Source organism: Etheostoma cragini, chromosome 6 (genome assembly GCF_013103735.1).
Source record: "Etheostoma cragini isolate CJK2018 chromosome 6, CSU_Ecrag_1.0, whole genome shotgun sequence".
In the NCBI taxonomy this organism is placed as follows: domain Eukaryota; kingdom Metazoa; phylum Chordata; class Actinopteri; order Perciformes; family Percidae; genus Etheostoma; species Etheostoma cragini.
In genome coordinates this window covers 2,265,011-2,271,802 of record NC_048412.1, presented here as the reverse complement: position 1 = coordinate 2,271,802, position 6,792 = coordinate 2,265,011, and the positions used below count along the sequence as shown (strand labels likewise).

General features: G+C 39.8%; 1 protein-coding gene across 4 annotated transcripts in view; it reads right to left on the bottom strand.

Annotated features, from left to right (window-relative positions):
- Positions 1 to 6,792, bottom strand: part of usp45 (ubiquitin specific peptidase 45) — a 38,030-nt gene that overhangs the window by 14,167 nt on the left and 17,071 nt on the right. The gene's annotated exons all lie outside the window — the stretch shown is intronic.

Genomic DNA, 6,792 nt, shown 5'->3' with positions numbered 1-6,792 from the left:
TTTGGAAAAAGGCTGCAATGAAACAAAGAGTGAAAAATTTAAAGGGGTCTGAATACTTTCCGTACCCACTGTAAATGGGAGCAAATAGGTACATCTGAAATAAAAAAAAGACACCTCTTATTTAATTCCCTTTTTTCTACTTAGTCATTATCTTTGTTGGATGGGAGATAATAGGAGCGTCAGGACAATGCCTTTCTCAACAAAAAACCCGTATGCTTGCCAGTGTGATATTTTTAAACAATCTTGATATGAAGGTGACATAAGGTGGCAACATAATTAAGCACACCTCTTCCATCCAATATTTCATTGATATTTTTTTACCCCGTGTTTAACCAGCAATCATACATTAGATCCTCATGCATTTTGTTTTGTAATTCCATAATTCAAAATAATTCCACAGACTTTAAATCATGATTTATACTGGCGGGAAGTCGCCAAGGTAGACAAAGCTCTGAAATGAATAACTAATTTACAGTTTTTCTTCTATTGGGTTATCTCAGTAGAATACAGAGGCCCATTTCAAGGAAATAGTGCTCTGCAGAGAGCAATTAATGATAATCAGCCGTCAAACCACAGCTCTACTGTTGCTGAGCATGTAATTGCCATTTAGTTGGTGGATAACCATCCTGGACATTAATGCCAGAGCGGTTAGAGGGGAGGCTCTCCTTGAGTCCGTCCCCTGGCTGTCCGAGGTGAAACAGATGTGGGGACAGATGCCAGGGGCAGATGGGCAGCCAAGGCCAGAGCCACTGCAACCTGTTGGGCCAAACCAGCCACACAACCACAGGACAGGTTGGTCCGACGGGCACAACACACACTAAGACGCCCAATTTCCGGTTTGAGAAGCCATCAGTCAAATGCTGAGAAGGTTCGGACGACGTTGGGTTGTGGTGGGGAGGGGGGTTGAATCCATTAATAGTACTGGCGGTCCTTCACAGCCATTTGTGCTTTCTGGCCGCAGTGTTTTGTAGCCATCGTTTTCATTTCCGCTGTCCATAATCCTACTTATTGAAAGAACTGACTTTAAATGAAATCAACCCTCTGAGACACGCTGACATGTGGCCCAAGAATGGATGTCTATAGTTGGGGTAGAGATGGCCAACCACCTGCCCTCAACACAGGTCATAACCAGGAGGTCTTGAGGAGCCTAAAGTTGTCTCCCCCCCCCCCCAACATATCCAGACACAATCTCTGTCTCTTCTGCCCTTTTCATGCAGACATATGGGGAAGGGGGGGGGTGGTAGATAGCACATATGCCATTTATTCGCCGTACCAAAAAAAGAACTGCATGCAAAGGAATGTTTCCCTCTTGTTCGGTTAACTAGTCTGTCAATCTCCCAGGAGAGAGACACCGAGAGGAATATGAAGCAAAACTGAGAAGGAAAGGACTGAGACAGAAAAAGAGTGAGAGACGGACGCAGAGAAGTACAGAGAAAAAAAATGAAAAGGTTGGTTGGGATCAGTGGGAATGAGGAGGTCTGGAAGCTCATCCCAGTGGAGAAAAGCAGAAGGGCCCTGTAGCGCTGCTCTCAATCTGGCCAATGCAAACAGCTGCGGTGCTAACACAATTAACAGCCGGATGAGTTAGTACCAGACACAGGGCCACACAAGCTCCCCACACAAACACACACACACACGCACTGTATGAGCATCACAATGCACCCGCACACAGTTCACATATTATATTCATCAATCATATCATCACACATAGGCATAAAAAAAGATTCACGATATGTTAATAAAATGTGTATTGTACAACTATAGAGAACAAAAACGCTACGTATTTATCTGACTTTCTTTGGTGCCATGATTGTACATTTAGTTACTTGATTTCCTGATTGTATCTTTACCAACAATCAAACTCCAACCTCTCACCCAGGCGACCACATTGTTTAAATTCTTTTTTTTTTGTTGATTTATTTGAGTTTTTGGAAGAAGAAAAAAGGTTTACTGGCTGGCATATTTATGCGTGCTATATCATGAGATATTGGTGTATTTAAATGCCTGTAAGCTAATCACAATATAAAGTTAAAGTCCACTCTGGAATACCTTCTAATTAACATTAATGTTTTAACAAAAATGTGAATTAATCTATTGACCTTTGGTCCCTTAGAAAGGTATTTAAAACATTTGTTATTTTCTACTTGCCTCACTAAAGCTAAGTAAAGCACAATGATATGGTATAGTATGACGAACATACAACATTTTATCATATCACCATGACATGCTCTATCATCTAACATCCTCTCATATTTAGCTACAATGATAACAAATTATGTTATTTTATTCTATTTTTTTGGAGAGTCATTTAATAAGCCTTTTGGTTCTGCAGGAGTGCAATATTTGTGTCTTTTGCTGCAACTTACACAATTACAAGGACACAGATTTGCCATCTTTGCCCTCATGTCTCCATCTAACAAATGTATTTATTAAATTGTGCTCACTGGCACAGGTATTATTTTTTTTCCTCTTTTGGACATAAAGACTGTTAATCTCCTTATTTTCAGGTTTCCTTAAAATTCCCAAGATAGACCAAAGTGAATGGATTCTAATCATCAGAGTGGAAAGTTAGAATGACGGTGCTTCTTGGCTCAGCACATGAGCGCTAACCAATATTTGTATTACTTTTTTAGGCAACTATGAATATCTGCCTCTTTTGTTCACCATCAACGTGGTCTTCCTTTTGAGCACATCAGCGTGCCGGCCCTGCCTCTTCGAGTGTGTACTGCATTTGTGTCAACGTAGATGTGTGTGTGTGTCCTGGATGCCAGAGCACTAGATGAAACATATTGTTGTCCTCTGCTATTTCTATTAGGGATGTAAGGCTTTCCATAAAAGCTGACAAACAACATTTTAAAGATGTGGGTATGTACACATCCACACAAAGCACATGGATAGAGCAGAGAGCCAGCACAATTTCCTGTTTTTTTTCAAAACAAGTTATACAAGTGTCCAGTGGCTGTTGAAAACTAAATCAATCCCTGAAAGAAACAGGTGTAGCTGAATGCCTTTGTCCAGCCTTTTTGTCCAGCTTATGCATTAGACATACACAGAGATTGGATTCCATTTGCAATAAATAGTTTAGCGGCAGTATACAGGCTGTATAAAAACTTCTGTCCCTGACCTCAGACTCAAGATGCTCAGGCGGATGTAAATAAATATTTGATTCTTTAATCCAATGGTTTTCTTTTGCCTGCCTTGACAACAATGATGCTTGGTAGATTTAAAAAAGAAGAAGAAGAGAAAAAAAGCCTGGGTACAAGCTTGGACCCCCTCTGGCACCAGATAGAGCGTGGTACACTATCTGGTGCCAGAGAGGGTCCAAGCTTGTACCCAGGCTTTTTTTTTGTTGACCATCCAACCCACATAGCTTGGCACTGGTCCAAGCCCAGACCAGACCCCTTCCGCTGGCAGGAGGAAGAAGCAGGCTGTGGGGTACTCAGCTGGTTGAGGTCAGATACACACGTGCAGAAACACACATACAAACTACGGCCAAGCGATTCACTCGTTTCAAATCAAAATCTCGATTTGAAAGAATGCCATAAACGGAATGTTTGGTGTAACATTTGGTTTAACATGTTTTATTCCTGTTTTTGTTATTACATTTACTGTTTTTTTAATAAAAAAAATTCTGGAAAAATGTTATATATATCAAAGATTGTTTACAGAAATGTCCTATTTTCAGGGGATTTTTCATGTATTTTGTAATACTTTATGTAACATGTTTGTAAAAGGTGAAATATGTAAATGCTGCTATTGAATTGACTACAGGAAAGTACTGATATTTTCTGTTGTATTTGTTTTTTATTACTATAACTTTAGCTTTAGTGACACATGTTCTTTGACTATTCAATGTTCCATGCTAATTAAAAGAAAAACAGCTATTGCTGGCAATTCATATCTAACAGTATGTTCACATCCTTGCATAAGAATATAGAGCAGTTGTAATGGTGTCTCATGTTATAATGCTCCATGAGATGGTTAATCTGTTACACAGTAAATATTGAACTTTAGCTAAACTTAAACAGAAAAAAAACGCTAATTGAATCACAATATCTGGCGGAAAAATTGCAATTAGATTTTTTTCCCTAAATCGTTCATCCCTAATATAAACTTTTGAAAAGAGTGGAATAAATAGGCTGAATAGAGCTCCAGTGTTGTGCATAAACATTCAAACTGAAAATCCTTATTAACCTGCCTGTCAACATCAGTATACGGAGAAAGACAGTGGAAAAGAAATTGAAAAAGCACTCTCCCCCCACAGGCCAAGTGTGGACACAAACCTCTTGGAGTGACAAAAGCTGGCAGTGACAAGTCAGGATGATATTCAGTGTAGCCATAACAAAGGTCACTAAAATGGAGAAAAATACTACTGTAAACAGGAGCAGTTATTGACCTTGTCCTTTAAATTCAAAGCTTTAGACCTGACTGGATGGAAATGAGTTGCCGTATTGATAAGTGTACAGTGACCCTCGTTTTTCACGGGGGTGACGTTCCAAGAAGAACCCGTGATAGGCGAAATCCGTGAAGTAGTAACCTTTATTTTTTTTACAATTATTATACGATGAAATACTCCATAATACATTGAAACCAAAGAACAAAACCTTTTTACAGGCCCAAGCATTGTTCAGATAAACAGTCATTGCCTATGTTTGAAATCACTGTCTATGTAATTTTGCCATCACACAAATTAAAGTACTGTTTAAACGTTTTTTTTTTTTTTTACAAATAACTACTGTACTGTAAAATAATAATTTTAATCATCAATATGAACTAAAGGATTCAAATTGCGGAGATCAGCAGCGCCCCCCCTGCTACTACCATAAAGGTAAGTATTCTATATAGTTAAAAGGTTTTATATTTTTAGCAGAGCAGAAAGCTGCTTTAGGACACACTCCGTTGGCTGGTGGAATCAAAAGTTGTGTCCTGTTTGGCTGAAAATGCTCCGGTGGCCGCAATGCCGCCGGAACTTAGCACAGACACACCTGGTGAGATTTAGGTGTTAGAGATGCATGTGAGAGATAAGGGTAGCTCACAATGGTACTGCAATTATGTACCTTTGGTGGATGCTGAAGGGAAATAGCCTAAGGCCTTGAAGAAGCACTACATCTCCGCAACTGATTGACTGTTAAGTCGATAAAATGTCAGATACTTGTAAAGAATGCTCACTACAAGACGTCTTCAAGATTGCCTCTTCTTTCAGACGTAAAAGTCCACTCTAAAAGATTTATTATTTTCGAGTTATAGAAAACAGCAAATCCTTACACTTTAAGAAGCTGGCACTAGATAATAACTTGTATTTTCGCATGAAGCCCATTTGAAAAAGTTTTATGCAAACCAGAAAGTCTGTAGGAGAACCAAGTAATCCCACACACTGCAGTGTTTCCTCTATGTTGAACTTATTGTGGCGGCCCGCCACGGCAACATTTCTTTAGCCACTCTATCAGAAATAGGGCGGACGCACAATGCAGTCGCGGTTGGCTTTCAAATGATCCTGGTGACATAACTCACCCCGCCGTCCAGTTTAACTCCACATACTGTTGTGTTGATAGAGTTTATTGTCAAAGCCGAGTCGACTACTAAATGAACAGCTCCACCAAAAAACCTCAACGCAGGAGATGGCTTTGAAACACAGACACCAAAATCAAGGTAAGAAACACAAAACTAAGGCTATTATTATGAGGCAGGGACAAACAAGAACATAAGCAACTTGCTGGCTAACTCAATCTCACAACCTGACTTTTTGCCCGAAGACAGTGTTGTGAAGAGTGAAACAGGAAACTAGAAAAAGGTTGTTCAGGTAGTGTGTTGTAAGGATGGCTACAGTTCGGACAGACTTGTCCCCACTGCTAAAAAAAATGCTAAAGGGAACACTGCACTGAATTCTGTCAATTCTTGCTTTTTTAACAACTTCTTTTTTATCTGACGCAGACCGTTTGTTACCTGCTGGTTAACCCTAACCCATCTGCTCACTCGGTGCCATCGCTTGGAATCAGGGGCTCAAGAAATGAACAAGGTCACTGAGAACAAAGGCTTCTGACCACTTTTGAATTTAGCATGCTTGCGCTAACACGCGCTACGGTCGGCCACCTCGTCTTGGCTAGTGACGTAGAAAGCCGTGCAGATGTTGAACAGCTCACCCGGAGACTGAAGACAGAGGACAGTCAGAAACCGTATCTCACTCAAAACACCATGGGTAGTTATTTTTCAAGTTCGTATGCTTGTAGAAGCACCACATACACAAAATAACCAATCCCAGAAAAGGTGTTTTTTTCATAATATAGGCACTTAAAATCAAAATGGTTGTGGACTGTTTTTCTTTTCTTAATCTACTTATCGATTCAGCTCTGCAACTGTAATTAATCAGACAATGCTTAGAAGTTTTAAAGAGGGCTGTACCATTGTTTTTCTTTAAAAATATCTAACTTCCCCACAATTCTTGTGTGTGTGGATATTTGGGCTGCATATTTTGCTTTTACAGTATGGATATATAAAACAACATACTGGCCTTAATAAAAGTTTACCAGAGGTATGGGTAATGGGTGCTGAGGAAAAAAAAAAACATACATGTCTACTTACATGCATGTCAGTGGAATAGATAAGCCCTACTTAAAATGAGACGTATATATGAATATATAAAGGTTTGTGCAACGCTTGCTGTCTGAATGCACAATTGCATGCATGTGTTGTGCAGGCTGAGGTGATACCAGGTGAGGTGGACCAACACACACACACACACACACACACACACACACACACACACACACACACACACACACACACACACACACA